Source organism: Enhydra lutris, unplaced genomic scaffold, assembly GCF_002288905.1.
Source record: "Enhydra lutris kenyoni isolate GAN:26980312 unplaced genomic scaffold, ASM228890v2 scaffoldscaffold3, whole genome shotgun sequence".
NCBI classification, from domain to species: Eukaryota; Metazoa; Chordata; class Mammalia; order Carnivora; family Mustelidae; genus Enhydra; species Enhydra lutris.
In genome coordinates this window covers 49,369,725-49,388,397 of record NW_019154087.1, presented here as the reverse complement: position 1 = coordinate 49,388,397, position 18,673 = coordinate 49,369,725, and positions in this window count along the sequence as shown.

Below are 18,673 nucleotides of genomic sequence, written 5' to 3'. Positions count from 1 at the left end.
TTTGTTGATATATTCAATCATTTCATACTCTCCTTCTAAGCACCATGGTGGTATATTTCACAGAGAGAGGAGTTCTGGTATTGGTGGGCATCTGGTAAGGAATACACTTTGGTATCATGAGATATAAACTAGACGAAAGCTGAATGCAAAGATAAGGAAATGAGAACACGTTCTCCTTTACAGTTGAGAAAGATGAAGTATTAGGACCTCATCTCAGACAGAAGGAGAAACTAAGCTTGTCAGTAAATCAAACATTTTCTTTCATTTATTAATCTGACTTACATGGAATCAAAATAATCTGAGTTAAATATGTAAAAACAATGCAGACAGTTTAGAAAGAGGGATATTTTGGAATTTGAAAACTATTTCCACTCCACACTTGACTTACAGTATCATTTAAAGTCAAGCGAGCCAAACTCTCTAATATTTAAAGTAAACAGTAGAAGAAAATTGTCCATACTCCATCATGGAATGGTAACTAGGTATATAGTGTTGTATTTACCCTTTAGACATGATTAGATACCTTCAGTGCATTCTTTACAAAATACAGCTCCTTGATTTACTAAGAAATGTTGGTTCCATAAGAGAAAAATGTCATTTCTTTGAAACAGAACTTCCATGCAGGTGTTTTTTTTTTTTTTTTTAAGTGTCAGGTTGACAAGTGGTATGAAATAATAAATTTCTCATCTATTATACATTCTGTCCCTTTCTCTGCATAACAATAGATTGATGTGATGAAAGGAGGGGCTGAATAATAGACCCAGAGCAGATGTGTTTAACATTGTTCTCTGAAGAATGACTATGTAGTTAAGAATAACACTTTATTCTCCAAAAATATGATTGGGGAGAGGCAGTATTTTACCCAGAGGACAAATAAGAACCAAGGATGATTCTCAAGTGATTTTTTTGTAGTTAGATGAATCCTTTAATACTCTTTACCAAACCCACTTAATGATAAAATCCCAGTAATATTGCTTGAAATATTTCAACCTTAGATTTTTTAATATACTATAATGAATAAATGGGGTGCTGTTCATGTCTGTGGGTGATAGTTGAACATACAGGCTGTCTCCATGGTAGATAATACTATTTATAACCAGAAGAAGACTGAAAAAGGAAGAAACATATTTGAATGATACTTTTAAGTATTGAAAATACTGAAGAAAAATGCTTTGGGAGATTTTTTTTGTTATTGTTTTCCAGGTTTCACTCCCTTTGTCAGCCAATTTCTTACATGCAGACATGAAGCCTTTACTAAACTTCCTTTTCTTCTAAGAGTATTATATATATGCGCATATATATATATATACACATATACATATATAGCTTATTTATATAACTAATCATGGAAATATTTTTCATTACAATAAAATAATGTATTTTATTATACTTTTGAGGAAAAGAGGACTTGGGAGATTAATTTTATGGAATATTTGAAGAAATAGTACATTAGAAAAGGATAATTCAGTAGTTCTTAGGAATATTTTTCTTGTGCAAAGCTAGAGGCTATTTGAATGTGTATATATATTCATGTGAATCAACTCTTTTTCTACAGGAGGAAGATGAATGCAGGATGCTTGTCAGTGGCCTAAAGAAAATGTCACAGATGTGTTCCTCCCTTTCTATTGCTTAAGGAAATGGACCATTAGAATTGGGATTTGTAAGATACTATATCTCCTTCCTTTCTCCATTTTCTACACAACTTCAAGAGGTAGGGATCTATCTATCTATCTATCTATCATCTACCTACCCATCTACTTATAATGGTAATCTGGAAAGTGTATGCTTAAAGTCTTTGCCTTGATATATCAATGTAGTTTGTTAATACTGCTCAGATTTTGTTACCAGCAGCATCTTCAATTTGTTCACTTAGGCATTCTATTATTATTCTAAGTGGATGATTTTCATTATGTTGAGTGATCTAGGGTCTCATGTGTTACATTATCACCAGAAATTCATTATGTAAGTAAAGTCAACATAAAAATAATTCTAACACCATAGAAATGAGAAAAGTTTGGGGGTTGATAGTAGTACAAATAAGAAAGCTATATATTCTGGAAAAATTAATTTCTAATTCCATCCTGTTTAATATTTTGAAACTTTATCCTCATCTGTTCTTTAATTGTTAGTAACATACGAAATACTTACCATGTGCCAGGCACTGTTCTAAGTAGTTTACAATTGGTACCTCACTTAATTCTTATAACAATCAGATGATTCAGATATTATTATTGTTATCCAAATCCAGTTAAGACAATTCAGCAGAGAAGTTAAATTTTTGCTCGGATAACATGGATACCTCCAGAAAGCAGAGGCTGACATACAGGCCTGTATACACATAGTTTATGAAGGAACAAAAGTTACAAAACAAGAATAAAGAATGAGAAGAAGGAAAAAAGAAAGAGAGAAAGCCAAATAAAAATCAGTTACTGAATGGTAATCACTGTGGGCTTTGGATAGGTGACTCCACCAGGACCTTCTGAGGAGCTGTGTAATTATCTGTCTGAGGGATGAAATGGAGGATTTTTCCATCAGCTCCATTCTCCCATTCCTTGAGATTTGGTCCTTAGACTTTAACAACCCCCCAACTCTTATGGTATTTGCATATAGATGCCAAGCGTCTTCTTCAGGCATCCCGTGCCTCAGCATCAGAAAAGTCCTGAATATATACATATGGTACACACTTCACTTTAGTCAGCACGAGTATGAAGTAGATTAAAGCCTGCTTGGAATTGTTTACCATAGCCATGGCTGTAATCAGAGAATATATGTCAGTATAAAAGTAATATTCACATGGTCCATTCTTGCCCCACTTGGATCCAATCACAATATGCATAAGTCCCTCGGCAAGAATTCTGAACTTAATGCTTATCAGTGGAACAAGCTATTGTCCTTGCTGCAGTAGTCAGTTCCTTCTTCCACTACTACTCATTCTATATTTTCTTCACATTTGGACACCACATCAACTGGACTGATGTTTGCCTGATTGATTGATCCGTACATCATGACAAGTGTTATGAGGCATTGATCATCTTGCATTTACTTTAGCGTCAGTCATTATTTAATGAGGCATGGGAGTGTCAAAAATGTCTTAGTAGATCCTTGAATTCTAGGCACACTGTTTCCTGTCTCCTTATCTAACAGCATTCTTAGGTCTTTATCATAATAAGTGTTAATTATCTACCTTCTAGTATAATAACCCTATTTTCTTATTCTTTCTGCTCCCCTGGCAAAAGAATTCTAAAATGATCAACTGAGTTATAGCTGACTGACTCTTTCTAGGTAATGCTGTATATTATACAATGTAGACCCTATGTAGTTCTGGCTTTGCCATAAAATGATTCCCTCAGTCTGAGGGATAAAACATTCTGTGATACTGGAGCTAGCAGTGATCCTGCAGCCAGGAAAGAGAAATCTAAATTTCTAAGTATCAGTTCTAGTGAAGCTCAATCACTGTCTCTTCCAGTGTAGAAGAAGCTCACATAATCCACTTAGTACTAAGTCACAGGCCTGAGAGATTTTTGTCATATTGAGAGCTCGGTGTCAGTCTCTGATGCTAGCAAGTTAGGCACTACGTATGACAGTACCTAAATCAACTAGAGTGAGAGGGAGCCCATGCTATTAATCCCATGTTCAGCCACCATCCCTGCACCATGACCATTCCATTTATGTCACTATCTGTCATGCATTGTGATTGTTGAGGACAGAGACTACTGATGACCATAGGATAAGTTATTCACCCCACCCCATCTACCTGGGCAGTTGTGTTAGATGCTCTGTGGTGGGGTTAGACACATAAATCTCCATACTTATGCCACGTTCATAGGTTCATCCATGTGCCCCTTGCCCAGATTTTTTTTTCTCTGATCTTCTAATTATATTCCTTATCTCTGATTAACCAGTCAAACCATTAATCCGTGTCCAGAATTCTGCATATGTGCAAATCTTTTTTTTTTTTTAATATGTGCAAATCTTAAAGTACTTCTTTCTCCAAACAAATCTGCCAATCAAATGTGCTCCCTGAAGCTTTGCCAGTGGTATGACTTCTTACTTCTGTTCTTTTGGACCACACATAAATAGCACTGAAATAGAAATTCATTTTTAATTTACCTCTACAGCATTTCAAATGAGGTTTTCCCTCCTCTATAAGAGAATGATAGAAATCAACCTCCCAAGAAATCCTAAGTGTGAGCTGAGTGGCATGCTTCAGCATAAGAAAGACAAGTGATGTGAGAATCTGGCCATTTGATCATCTAACTTACTTATGTATGCTCTTTAACCTTATTTATATCTTATAGACATCAGGTGTGATCCTAAATGTACTATTTCCATCGTATCACGGGTTGTGTAGCAGCACTCAACTATATGACTTGGTGAATCAGACAATAACTGAGTCAAGACGTGACTTGTAATTCTCTGACTGGTACTGCTCATCTTGGTATACATACAGCACCTTTATCCACTATAGATATATCTAACCTCATCAAATCTGCTGGATTCCATGACTTGGGTGACTGGGTAGATACCTCTATAACCTAGGACTTGCTACAGAGTCATCTCTTGTTCTTGACCACCCTTAAAATTGACAAACTTTCAAATGCCCTGACAATTGGTTAGAGAATTTTTCTCCAGTTTAGTATATATGGTTTCAACATTCCAAAGAGACCTACCAAGTGGTATACCACTTAGTGACTTACTGATGAGGGAACAAGGTGTAGCAACTTGTTTTTTGCCTAAGATGCGATATCCTGGCTTGCCATAGACCAGTATATTCCTAAAAAAATTTACCTATGTGACAGCTCCTGGATCTGCAAACTTTTCCTTTTATTTCTCATTATCTGCTTGTTTTTTAAAAGCATTCAGAGTACTTGCTGCTTCCTGGTCTATTTTGCATAATGCTGTAAAATGATAGACAAATGTGGTCTTTGGAAGAATGTTAATTGCTAGAGACTATATTTAAGATGCTGACCATTTCTCTCCTATACCATTAAGTATATAACAATATTATTTTACTTAAAAACAGGGTTATTTTTACAATTACATGACTCTCTCCCAATTGTGAATTCCTTGGGTGCAAAAGAACATACATGGTTTATTCTTCTTTATAGCCACAAATATTCTTAAAATATCTTGCTTAAAGTTGACATAAAGATGATGAGTTGATTTGAATAAAAACTAGTGATTATGAAGATAATAACTGAAAAATATAACCCAGGGAAGTGTTAAATTAAATTAAGGAAAAATAATAGGATAATACTACACCAAAAGTGAGAAAAAATGAGGAATTAAAAAAAAAAACAAATATTTTTAATGTTCCTGTTATGTGCTGACCACCTGTGCTTTGTCTAGGATAAGGTCAGCAACGTGATTCTCTTGCTTACGGAACAAACACCATTAATGAGATTCAGAAATAAGCCTAGGATATTTAGGCATGACCGTCTTCATTCCTTGATAATTTTCTGCTAGCACTGGAAAAATACAAGGCATTATTTTCAAGTGTATTTTTAGGCAATTATATGGCTTTACCATGGAAACAGCATAATTGAATTAAATATTTTTTTTAAATAAAGAAAATAAACATCCTGGGATTATTTCCACATAAAATATTTAGTGTTTCCTCTTTATTTCAACAGCTGCTGCAGTTATTAAAAGACCAACTCCATTTCCATTACTATATGTTCAAGAAATCCTTTCCTACGTTCCTAACTCATATTCCAAGATTGGCATACATTGCTGCTCGCATCACCTCAAGCATCTATTCAAAGTGGGAGACTAAGCATGTCCTTCCATCAGAATAACCCTCGTCTTTCCTCCGGAGGAGAATTGCTAGAATTAATATAGTATTGGTAGAGTGAATGAATATAAGACATAAACTGTGATTAATAACAAGTATTTTGTTTTTTATGCCCCAAATCTTAATTCTCCTCCAAATACGCTCAGCGTGTAAGTTCAAATAATATTACAAATGTAAACCAAATAAGACAAATGTTCTTCTAACTGAATGGCAAAAGTGATTCGACTTCACCTTTATGTTTTTCCCATTAAATTTCTATCACACACACTATACATTTTATATATACATGATATACGCATATTCATATACATACACATCATATATTTAGCATACATATTTATAAACATGTCATTGTTCTATTAGTGTTAGGTCTTTGGTATTTTCTCATGATTAAACTGGAGTGATGGACTTAGAAGGAGAATACTATAGAAGTAAAATGCTTTCCTCATTTCATCATATCAGAGAGTGAGTGAATTCAACTTGACTTCTCCTTGGGGATGTTATCCTTAAAATATTTGGTTAAGGTGGTGTTGTCCAGGGTTCACTACTACAAAGATACTATTGCTCTCCCTTCCAGACTATTTGTTGGAAGTGAGTTCAATATAAGCAGCTCATTGATAACCTAGACATTTTATGAATGAAATTTCGGGTTACCCCATTAGGCAAGGAACCATAATGACCTGAGGTTTTACTGATGGCAGAAAGAATATAGAATTATTAAGGGAAGAAGAAGGTCTACTAAACACCTGCTACCACCACATGATTTGTTACAAAAATAAGATCGCATGCTTTACGAATGCTTCTTAATTTTTTAAAAAGAATATATGTTTGTGTTAGGGGTGTGTGTGTGTGTGTGTGTGTGTGTACACACACATATATAATTTATCAGCATTACATTAAAGGATATCAAAGAGGGATTGAGACTCAAATAGAACAGGAACAAACATCACCCAGAAACAGATAAAGTGACTTTGTATTATTTTATGGTGAAAGTTGGCTGTTTTCAGCTGTAATGGATGGGATTGTAGCATAGATGGAAGCAGAACTGCGTATTTGTTTGCAAATTAAATGTGTGCTAAAGAGTGATGTATGGATATCAATTTATAAAGAAGAGGACTGTGGAGAATTCATGCTTTGTCAATGTAGCTAAGTTAGAACTATCATTCTCAGAATTTTCTCCTTTCTCTATCTGTTCCCAGGAACCACTGCAGCTCCTCCATATTATTGCTGATTTGTTGGCTCATATTGTTGGTGGGGGACAATATTCAGGCCTTCTGCTGCTCCAGCTTTTATCATATCTCTTCCCTTAGCTGAGCTTTCATTTTGTAAAAGGCACTAAGATCCCGTGCATGTCCCTTGTATCTTTGAGTTTAGATGCAGTCAGAGAAAACTGTGAGTTTTAGATTGTCTTCATGGGCTATAGGTTTTCATCTTAGATTCTAGGCTTTATGGCATACAGGTTATTTTTGAGCATATTACTATTTGCTTGCTCTTTGTCCTTGCTATCCTCTGCTCCGCGTCCTCTTATTCTTATCAATTAACTGTCCTAGTGACGTACAGCAATTTCAGGCAACCATCAGATTCGAAGGCAATAACCTTTCATCCACTTCTTCAGCAGCTCCTCTTTGAGGTCCTGTTTTCTTTGGTTATCTGACTTCATGCTTTTGGCTTCCCCCATAATTGTGTAAGGTCCAGTTATTATAATAAATTTCTTATTTCATAGCAGTCATATTGGTTCTGCTTCCTTGATTGACAGCAATAATACAAGTTCTTTCTTACTTTACCTTTAAGTCTTTCAATCTCATTTTCATAACTATCCATTTGTTTTATGTGATGCATGTAATTTGCTCAATTTTTTCTTTGAGTTTATTAATTCTGTGTTTGCCAGCAATGTGCTATATTAAGCAATCTACAATTTTACTTCTTATTCATTTTTCACTTTCTTTTTTAATTTCCGAAATTTTTTTTTGCTCTTTTTCTAAGTTAGCTTTTCTTATATTTTTTGTCTTGTTTTATGTTCCTTCTTTCAGGCTTTTAATAATTTTGGATATACCATTTTATAGTATCTTTCAGATGGTCAGCTATTTTCTGAAGTTTTCTGGAGGATTTCAGTCTGTTCTTTGTTGTGTCTATTCATATCCCTTTGTTGTAAAACCTTGTACATTTTGTAATTTTAAAGTGTAAGCTCTTCTGCATGGATCTTTTTAGTGGAAGTCATTTTAGACTTGAAATGAGATTATGCTCTTTTTTTGTCAAGCACCTAATGGTTACACTGGTATGGAAAATCATTTTATATTATTATTATTATTATTATTATTATTAGTTTTTAATTGCAGAATATTAAAGTAGTTTAAAATCTAACTCTGATGTTTCTACTCCCTAAATGTAATATACACCTTGATTTGTGGAAATGATCTCATTATCTCTGAATACACTGGGAAGAAGTTTATTAGTTCATATTGACTAGTATCCTCACTACATTTTTTCATTAAGACTTAAGTGTTTTGGTATGGGTATTTTTAAAAATGATTTTATTTATTTATTTGACAGAGAGAGAGAGAGAGACAGAGCACAAGCAGGTGGAATGGAAGAGGGAGAAGCACGCTCCCCACTGAGCAGGGAGTCCAATGCGGGGCTCAATCCCAGGACCATGGGATCATGGTCTGAACATAAGGCAGTTGCTTAACCGACTGAGCCACCCTTTTACGGGTATTTGAATAAACAGTTATTTTTGTCATTCATGCACTATATAATTCAATAATGAGAAGCCAAATACTTTTGATATTAGATATTATCAGCTGATTTTATATTATTTAACAATTAATCTTCATTAAGCTCTCACCATAAGTAAAATTTTATAAAATTTAAGACATTTTAGCATTTTGATAAGTATACTGTTATAGTTTAATGTACTTTATTTATTATGCTTTGGTGTGCTTTTATCTAGAACATGAATCTCTTTGTACTTGAGCTTAGTATGTTAGTCTTGATAAATCACTTAATATTTCTGAGAAATTACAACTTAGGCATAATGCAAATACAGAAAATCCAAACACAGAAAACTAATTGATTTGGGGCTTAAATGCTAATGAAGTTTGTGCCTGCATAATTATATTGAATGAAACAGAGACTTCATAAACCAAACACATTATAACCCAAAGAAAAATCTTAATTTGCAATTAATTCACTTACTGTTTTTTTCAAAAAAAATTGTTGATTACTTAGCACGTGTCAGGCAATGTGCTGGGAATTCACTGGTGGACAAAATCTATTTTTTATCTGCACACTTCTGGAAATGGTGGGTGCTAAAAATATAATGACACAAAACATATAGAATTACAAGGAAGTGAGAAATTAAAGATAAACAAACACAGGAGTTATGGGAGTATATGGTAGGGAGATAAGGACCTAATCAGTGGAATCATGGAGACCTTCAAAGAAACAATGCTGCAGGTGATCCTTAAAGTAGGTAATTAGAAAAAAGGCAAAAACGTGAGGCAATGGGAGGATGAAATTTTGTAAGTGAGATATCATGTGTAATTGACAAATATTCAGTTAAAGGCCATAAAGATGAAGAGCAAGGCAGCAAAAATCTGCTGAGATTGAAACCATGATTCATGGTGAGATTTAGAAATAGGTAACAAACATACCATGCAGGTTTTTGAGGCTACACTGAAAATATTGGTTTTAATGTAGGAGCAGCTGGGAGTCACAGCAAGTCTTATGAGTGTGCATGGGGGAGGAAGAGTTTTAGAAAGTCTTCTTCTTTATTTATTTATTTATGTATGTATTTATTTATTCAGAGTTTATTTGTTTAAGGGTGCTTGAATGGCTCCGTCAGTTAAGTGTCTGCCTTCAGCTTGGGTCATAATCCCAGAATCCTGGGATGGAGCCTCCTATTAGGTTCCCTGCTCAGGGGGGAGTCTGTTTCTCCCTCTCACTCTGCCCCTCTCCTCCAACTTGTGCTTTATCTCTATCTCTATCTCAAATAAATGAATACAATCTTTAAAAATATTTTTTATTCATTTGTTTGACAGAGAGAGAAGGCCCAAGCAGGGGCAAAGGGAGAGGAAGAAACAGACTCCTTCTGGAGCAGGGAGCCTGATGCAGGACTTGATCAGGACCCTGAGATCATGACCTGAGCTGAAGTCCGACACTAAATCGACTAAGCCTTGTAGGCACCCCAAAAATCTTCTACTTTAAGGTGACTAATCTTTTCATCAGTAGTATACAGTTTTCTGTTAATCTTATCTCAAATATTTTTATTTGAGGTATTTTATTTTGTTATCTCTAGGTGTTCAATTTGGATCTTTTTAAGGAAATTATCTTTCATATTCTTCCTTATCATCCTAATTTTTCCCTCTACCTTTTTGATCATATGGAGTAGATTTACAATAGCTTTTTTTAACTTCATTATCTTCTAGACATACTATATATGTATTGTTTCTGACTCTGATTTCATTGATTGATTTTTTCTCCTCATTAAAGGCCTTATGTTTACTTTTTATTTGCCTGATAATTTTTTATTAAATGTCAGACATTGTAGATTTTACTTCATTAGTTGCTGGATGGCCTTCTTCAAAGTAACCAAGTTAAAGGCATATGAAACTATGTACTAAATAATTTAAGCTCTTTATTACTTTTTTAAAAATATGTGTGGTCTCTTGGAGAAAAGTTCTCTATTGGGGCTTAAAGGATGTCAAATAGTAAACATTGAAAATGCAAACACTGACATATACTAGGCCTGACATACTATCTTTGAGTTTGGGCCCAAAATAGAGGAAAAACACAAAAACTTTCTAAGTGTCCATATATTTTATGGTAAACTATTTGATTTTCTCTCTCTCTCTCTCTCTCTCTCTCTCTTTTTTTTTTTTTAAAGATCTCATTATTTATTTTTCAGAGAGAGAGAGAGAGAGAAAGAGAGAGCACACAAGCAGGGAGAATGGCAGTCAGAGGGGGAAGCAGGCTCCCTGCTGAGCAAGGATTCAGATGGGGAACTCGATTCCAGGACCCTGGGATCATGATCTGAGCCAAAGGCAGATGCTTAACAGACTGAGCCAAGCGCATGTCCCTATTTGATTCTTTTCTTTGGTCAATTGAGAAATTTAGATTTGGAAGTACAAGGAGGTATGGTACCAAATTATTTTCTTTTTCTTATTAAACTATATACTTCTTGAGGAAGAAATTATGTCATAGACACTAGTGTATTTTATTATAAAGATATCATATACATTCTTAAATTATAAATACTTAAGAGTTTTCATATATGAAATAGAATATGAATGGTCTTAAGCTATAAGACAAACTTTTTTAGATGAATTTTTTAGTAATAAATCTAAACTGCCCTCAATAAATTAAACCATCCTTCTGAAAATTTCATTTTTAATGTAATAATGCTGTCAAAAACACACAATTCTTTTGACTACAGGTAATGCTGCCATTGCAGCAACTTTTCAACTGACGACATAATTTTTAGGATAAGAGTGTTTAAAGAGAACTACATAGACCTTATTGTTGAAAAAGAAAAAAAATATATATATATATTCAGCATACAAAATAATATATATAATAATGTATCCTCTACCAAGTTTTGTCAAATATTAACTTCAGATTTAATGTATATATATTCATAAACTCAATAAAGGATTCTTTTGAGATTTTTAAGTTTTATTTATTTTTTTTAAAGATTTTTATTTATTTATTTATTTGACAGACAGAGATCACAAGTAGTAGGCAGAGAGGCCGACAGAGAGAGAGAGGAAGCAGGCTCCCCATGGAGCAGAGAGCCTGATGTAGGGCTCGATCCCAGGACTCTGGGATCATGACCTGAGCTGAAGGCAGAAGCTTTAACCCACTGAGCCACCCAGGCAACCCGAGATTTTTAAGTTTTAAATGAATACTCTCATATTATACATCTTCTTTTGGCAATTTGCTTTGTTTCCTTTATACACTTTTCCCCTAAGTATTATTGATATATATCATTCCACATCATTCATTTAAAGTTCAAAAATAGTGTCACTGTGTATTACTATTCTCTATCCCTGAACTTTACATAACTGAAATTATTCAATATGTACTCTTCTGTGTCAAGCTTCTTGCATTCAACATTCTGCTTATGAGATACAGACATATTGTCTGTTTCATGTCGTGGTAGTTTTTATTGATATGACTGGTTAAGAATCAGGCAATGACTTACGAGGTACTTGTATGTAGATTTTTGAACCTCTTCTTCTTCTATGCGTATGTTCATTACTTTGTCTTTTACTTTTCACCTGTTTTGCCTCCCACAGTTTCTGTCCTCTGTCTTCCCTTCCCAGTGAGATCGCAGCCAGCCTTCTTGTGTTCTAGACTCCTGCAAGAAGAACCTGGATATGGCCTCAGGAAAGATAGAGTTAAGTGGATTTCACTGGCTATGCTTCTCCTTTCTCAAGGATAGTAGTCACAGATTATTCTTTATTTCTCCAATTCCTTCAGATGATTGTCTTTTTTTTTAAATTTTTGGCCTCACTTTGATAATTGCTTTTGACAGGAAATTTATTCTGATACTAGCTATTTTATCATATCTGAATTATAGAAAATCCTTTGTGTTTTAAATGTATTGTGGATGAATTTATTTATCTTTTCCTTTGAGGTATTTTGTGCCTTCTTAAGGGAATTTAATCTATGTAGTCAAAAAGACATTTTACTATTTTTTGTATTTTTTTTTTAAATCTGCTTTTTGATTTTAAATCTATGATTGACCTGGAATTGATTTTTGTCTATGTTTTCTATTTGGATGTATTTTTTTTCTCATGTAGATAAACAGTTGTTTGAGCAACTATTTATTATATAATGCATAGAACTACTTATTTATACAATTCTGCTTAAATATGCATAGAAATATTATGCATTTAGTAGAGTAAGTCTTTTTAAATATTTACTTAGATTACATTTGTAAAGATGTCCATTATACCAAGCACTAAGCAAACTATAGCAGAGAATACAACTGTTTTTTGGGGATGGATTGTGTTAATTCAGAACACTCAAATTCTAAAACAATGATATACATGACCAAGGCTCACCTATTCAAAGACACTCTTAATTAATCAAAAAGTCACTTTGGCGGGGCACCTGGGTGGCTTAGTGGGTTAAAGCCTCTGCCTTCGGCTCAGGTCATGATCCCAGGGTCCTGGGATCAAGCCCTGCATAGGGCTCTCTGCTCGGCGGGGAGCCTGCTTCCTCCTCTCCCTCTCTCTGCCTGCCTCTCTGCCTACTTGTGATTTCTGTCTGTCAAATAAATAAATAAAATCTTTAAAAAAAAAAAGTCACTTTGGCTATATTTTTATAATGCCTTTGTATTTGTCAGGATTCTCCAGAGAAACAGAACCAATAAGGAGATCTCTCTCTCTCTGTCTCTTTCTGCACATCTCTGTCTCTCTCTCTACCTGTCTGTGTACTGATTTATTACAAGGAATTGGCTCATGTGATTTTGGAGGTGGGCAAGTCCCAAGATGGGCAGGGCAAGCCAGCAAACTGGAGACCCAAGAAAGCCAGTGGCTTAGTTCTAGTCCAAGTCCAAAGGCCTGAGACCTAAGAGAGCCAATTGTGTAGCTCCCATTAAAAAGCTGGCAGGCTTAAGACCTAACAACTGTTGTTTTAGTTTGAGATGAAGGTGGAAAAAAGCCATTATCTCCACCTAAAGACAGTCAGGCGGAAAAGAATACTCTCTTATTCAGGGGAGGGTCAGACTTTTTTTCTTATTCAGGCTTTCAGTTTATTGGATGAGACCCATCCAATCAGACCTCATTGTTGGGGAGGAAGAAGAAAAACCTGCTTTATTCAGTCTACCAATTTAAATGTTAATCTCATTCAAAAACACCTTCACAGAAACACCCTGAATATTGGGCACCCTGTGGTCCAGTCAGGTTGACACATAAAAGTATCTCTCTCAGTCTCCAAGTGCAACTGTATAACAATCGGGCAATAGTAATTCATTTCCTTCCATTTTTATTTGCCATAATAAGCAGGAAGGAATTGTTATATAAGGATGCCTGGGTAGCTCATCCGGTTAAGCAGCTGCCTTCAGCTCAGGTAATGATTTTCAGGTCCTGGGATTGAACACTTCATTGGGTTCCTTGCTCAGCAGGGAGGCTGCTTCTCCCTCTGCCTATCACTCCCCATGCTTATGTTGTCTCTCTCTCTTTCTGATTAAAAAAAAAAAATGTTGTATAAATGTCGCTCATTCATTTGAATGCATGTTTTGAGCCCCCTTAAGTCTCAACCTTTGTGATAAATATTGGAAAATTACAAAATACTCTGTGATATTAAAGAAACAGTCGTAAGATATGATTAAATACGACTAGGCCAGGAATTAACTTTCAGGCAGAAGAGATGGCCTGCCAACATCTCTCATGTGGCAAAGAGTTTGATCATTCAAGAAACAGAAAGAATGTCAAGGTGCTGAAGCACAGTATAGATCAAAGTAAAGATTTGAGTCTATATTCTAAGGAAAATGAAAAGAGATTGACAGCTTTCAAACAGAGGAGTACCATAGCTGAGTTTCATTTTTTTAAACATCATTCTGTCCTCTCTGTGGAAATATATGAGATAGAGATAGGGTCAAAATTGGAGGAATGAAGTACAGTTATAAAAGACAAAAACTAGGGGGCACCTGGGTGGCTCAGTGGGTTAAAGCCTCTGCCTTCGGCTCGAGTCATGACCCCAGGGTCCTGGGATCGAGCCCCATATCGGGCTCTCTGCTCAGCAGGGAGCCTTCTTCCTTCATCTCGCTCTCTCTCTGCCTGCCTCTCCTACTTGTGATCTCTGTCTGTCAAATAAATAAATAAAATCTTAAAAAAAATAAAAGACAAAAACTAATGATGTATTGTATGTGACTAACTTAACATAATAAAAATTTTTAAAAAAGACAATGGTGATCTGGATAGCAACAGAGATAAAGATAACTAACTGTATATACGAGTAGAAGAAAATTGGTATCACTTAGCAACAGACTGAATTTAAGCTAAGAGAAAGGAAGGCATTGATAATGATTCTTTGGCTTCGATCTAAGGAATCATTCAAGAAATTCTAAGGAATTGCCATTTGCTGAGAGGTAGAATGCTGCAGGAGAAAAAGGCAAGAATGAGAGTCTAAGCAATAACTTCATTGGAGAAGGACTGAGGAAAAATGGGGAAAGATTCTTGATGAATGTCCACTGCTAAGGGGATAAGTCTTAGTTTTCTGTAAGTCAGACATTTATGGAAAATTAGTCTCTCACTTCTCAAACCACATGCATGAGATTCTACATTTCATATCCTCTGGTTCCATATTAGATTGAGATCCTTTCTAAAAGTTCTTATTAAAACTTTTGCCCTTTATTATTTGATCCATTTTCTAGGTTTACATTCTCCTTTCCCTAAGTCTATAGAAAAGGAATTGCCTCCTGTTTGGTCACTAAATCAATATTCTTAGAATTAGTGCTGATTTCATTCAGTCCATTCATTCAGCCAAACATCAGCTAAGGATATTACAATTATATGTAATGATTAGTCAGGCATTGGCTACATGTCTGTCCCTAGAACTGAGTGGACCCCCAATTCAATTCCACATAGACTAAGAAAAGCAGAGGATGTTATTAATAAGAGAATATGTTAGCCACCTATTTCTGAAATATCAGGTCAGATGGGGATTAAAAAGTGTCTAGGAGTGCCTGCATGGTTCAGTTGGTTAAACATCTGATTCTTGATTTCAACTCAGGTCACGATCTCAGAGTGATGAGACTGAGCCCTGCATCGGCTCTGCACTGAACAAGGGGTCTGCTTGAGATTTTCTCTCTCCCTTTCCTCTGCCCAGCCCCCCATCTCTCTCTCTCTGAAATAAATAAATGAATTTTTTTTAAGTGTCTATTAAATTTAGCATCAGTGGGTTTATTTATGTTCTTAGGCAGTTTAGTCAAGCAGTGGTTGTGGATGGGGATACAAATCTAATGAAAGTGAAGAAGATGCCTCTGTAGACAAAAGAAAATATATGAATAACTGACAAAGGACAAAGAAACCAAACATCTGCTTATAATTATTGAGTAGTTTTGTGTGGCAAAACAATGACCCATAATGGTGAGGTCATAATCCGATACCTTGCTGATCAGCTCAAAACTCAAAATAAATTCCCTGAAATGTTTATTCTTCTCTCTCTCTCTCTTTCTCTCTCTTTTAAAGTAGGCTCCATGCCTAGCATAGAACCCAACACCATGCATGAACTTACAACCCTGAGATCAAGACCTGAGATGAGATCGAGTCAGATACTTAACTGACTAATCCACCTAGGTGCCCCTAAATTCCCTGAAACTCTAATTTAAACAATAAAAGCATACACACACTGAAACACAGCATTTTATCATAAATCATTCTAATTAGGTAATTAAAATATACACTTGAATGGCTCTTGTCATTTTCATCTTTAGTTTCTTTTATACACTAATACATTTGAATCATTTCACACCTTACCTTATCATGTATGTCCAATATTTCCCCATCTTCATTCTATCCTCTGCAGTGTAAGAGGATGAAAGTGGGCCTTTTTTATTACAATGCAAGTCCTGACAGTAAGCTTTACATTGCTGAGGCCTCCACTTCAAAGGCAGCTCTCTCTGAAACACATTTCCAAAGACACAACTAGAGAGAGGTCACTCCACCCTTGAAGCTTGCTTTGTTTTAGATATGTCTGGTTGACTTAGATAATTTCCACAACTTGCTCTCTCCATCTTAATTTAAATTTCCTCTCTTATGTTTTAAATTCACCAATGAAGAATGAACCCATGATACCCTAGTCACCCCACACTCACCCCCAATGAAAGCAGAGCCCCGGTCCATATGCTCTCTCTCTTGTTATTCTCTCTTCCTGTCTTCTCTCTTTCTTTTTCTTTCTCCCTCTTCCTAAACATCACTGTGTGGGCCCTAAACTGTATACCCTCCAGGATTTATAAGTAATAAGGCTTTCTTTTTTTAAGATTCCCTGATGGTCGTTGTTGAATTGCATCTTGCATTCACAGTAGGACCCACAAGGGCTGATTCAATCAACAACATTGGCTCAGAAAGGAAGAATGTCTGTGGTCTCCTGGTGGGCACAGCCGGTATTTCTAACCAATAGCCTTACTATTGATAGACTAAGACCAGCAGAAATCAATTCTCCCATTACCTGGTTCATTCTTGTTATCCTAGAATGTCCCTTCACTCCATCACCATATTTTCATTACGTTTTTCATATGTTGAAGTTCCTTCTAGTTGGTCACATCCTTTTGGCTTTGGCTATTGAAATCACTTTAAGAGTAAGTGATTTGGGGGCACCTGGGTGGCTCAGTGGTTAGGCCTCTGCCTTCGGCTCAGGTCATGATCCCAGGGTCCTGGGATCGAGCCCCGCATCGGGCTCTCTGCTCAGCGGGGAGCCTGCTTCCTCCTCTCTCTCTCTGCCTGCCTCTCTGCCCACTTGTGATCTCTGTCTGTCAAATAAATAAAATCTTTAAAAAAAAAAAAAAGAGTAAGTGATTGGCCAATACCTTCTTTCAGGTGAATACTTGGGAAAGTTAATTTTTTTCGAGACTTTGCTTGTCTAAAAATGTTTTTTATTCTGTCTTTACACTTTATTTATAGTTTGGCTGGCAATGAAATTCAAGACTGAAATAATATTACTTCTGTATTTTGAAGGTTCTATTTCAGTATTTTGTAGCTTCATAGAACTCTGAAGCCATTTTGCCATTTTGAATATTGATCCTTTGTACATGAGTTCTCCCCACTCCTATAATTTCTGAAACTTAATGAAACTTATCTTGGTTTTTCATATCCCAAAATTTCCTGTGATATGCCTGAGTATAGGTCCATTTTTGTTCACTCTGTTGGGCACTCTGTCACCTCAATCTAGAAGGTTATCTCTCAATTACATTAAATTTTATTGAATAGTTTTTTGGGGTAGTCTCCTTTTCCTTCAATTATTTTTGCTCTTCCTCACTCATTCTTAATCAAAAATAACTTTTTTTCCCAAAATATTTTTTACCAAGCAAGCAATAGGAAGTAGGTCAAATGGTTTCTTTTTTTATGTAACTTTGAGATTCTTACTGCAGTGAAAGAGATGGATGATGTTTGCTTTTATTACCAAGGAAGCTGACATTTCTACTTCTCTCTGTCCTTCCTTACCCTATAAAGGTAGGAATGGAGTATAGGATTATTCAGAAACTCTGTAGGGTATTCTACAAACAACGCTAAAATGATCTTGGAACAAGTGATAAGACAGTTAGGAAAATCAGATAACCATTTATTGTGAATTTGTTGCTAATCAGTAAAATCTGGGAGTCATGCAAAAGGAACACTGGCTCTCAATAAAAACAAAACAAAACAAAACAAGACATCAGTTTGAATAAATTTTATTAATGGATAAAATTGCTGGGGTTATGAGAAGATTCACTCCTTCACTCAACTGCTATTGATTAAATGAGACAGCTCTTACAGTTTAGTAGATAAAATAAACTGTAGTTATAAACTACAACCTATCAAGAATAAAGTCAGACTTCCTATCGGAATGTCTTGTATATTTTCTGAAATCTATCCAGTAAGTAAAACCAAGTAATTATGAAATAGTGTTGTTTTTTTTTTTTTTTTAAAGATTTTTATTTATTTATTTGACAGAGAGAGATCACAAGTAGACAGAGAGGCAGGCAGAGAGAGAGAGATGGGGAAGCAGGCTCCCTGCTGAGCAGAGAGCCCAATGTGGGGCTCCATCCCAGGACACTGAGATCATGACCTGAGCTGAAGACAGAGGCTTTAACCCACTGAACCACCAAGGTGCCCCAATAGTGTTGCTTTTGATTGATTTTTTGAGTGAATTGAAGGTGAATCCCCAACTTTCTTT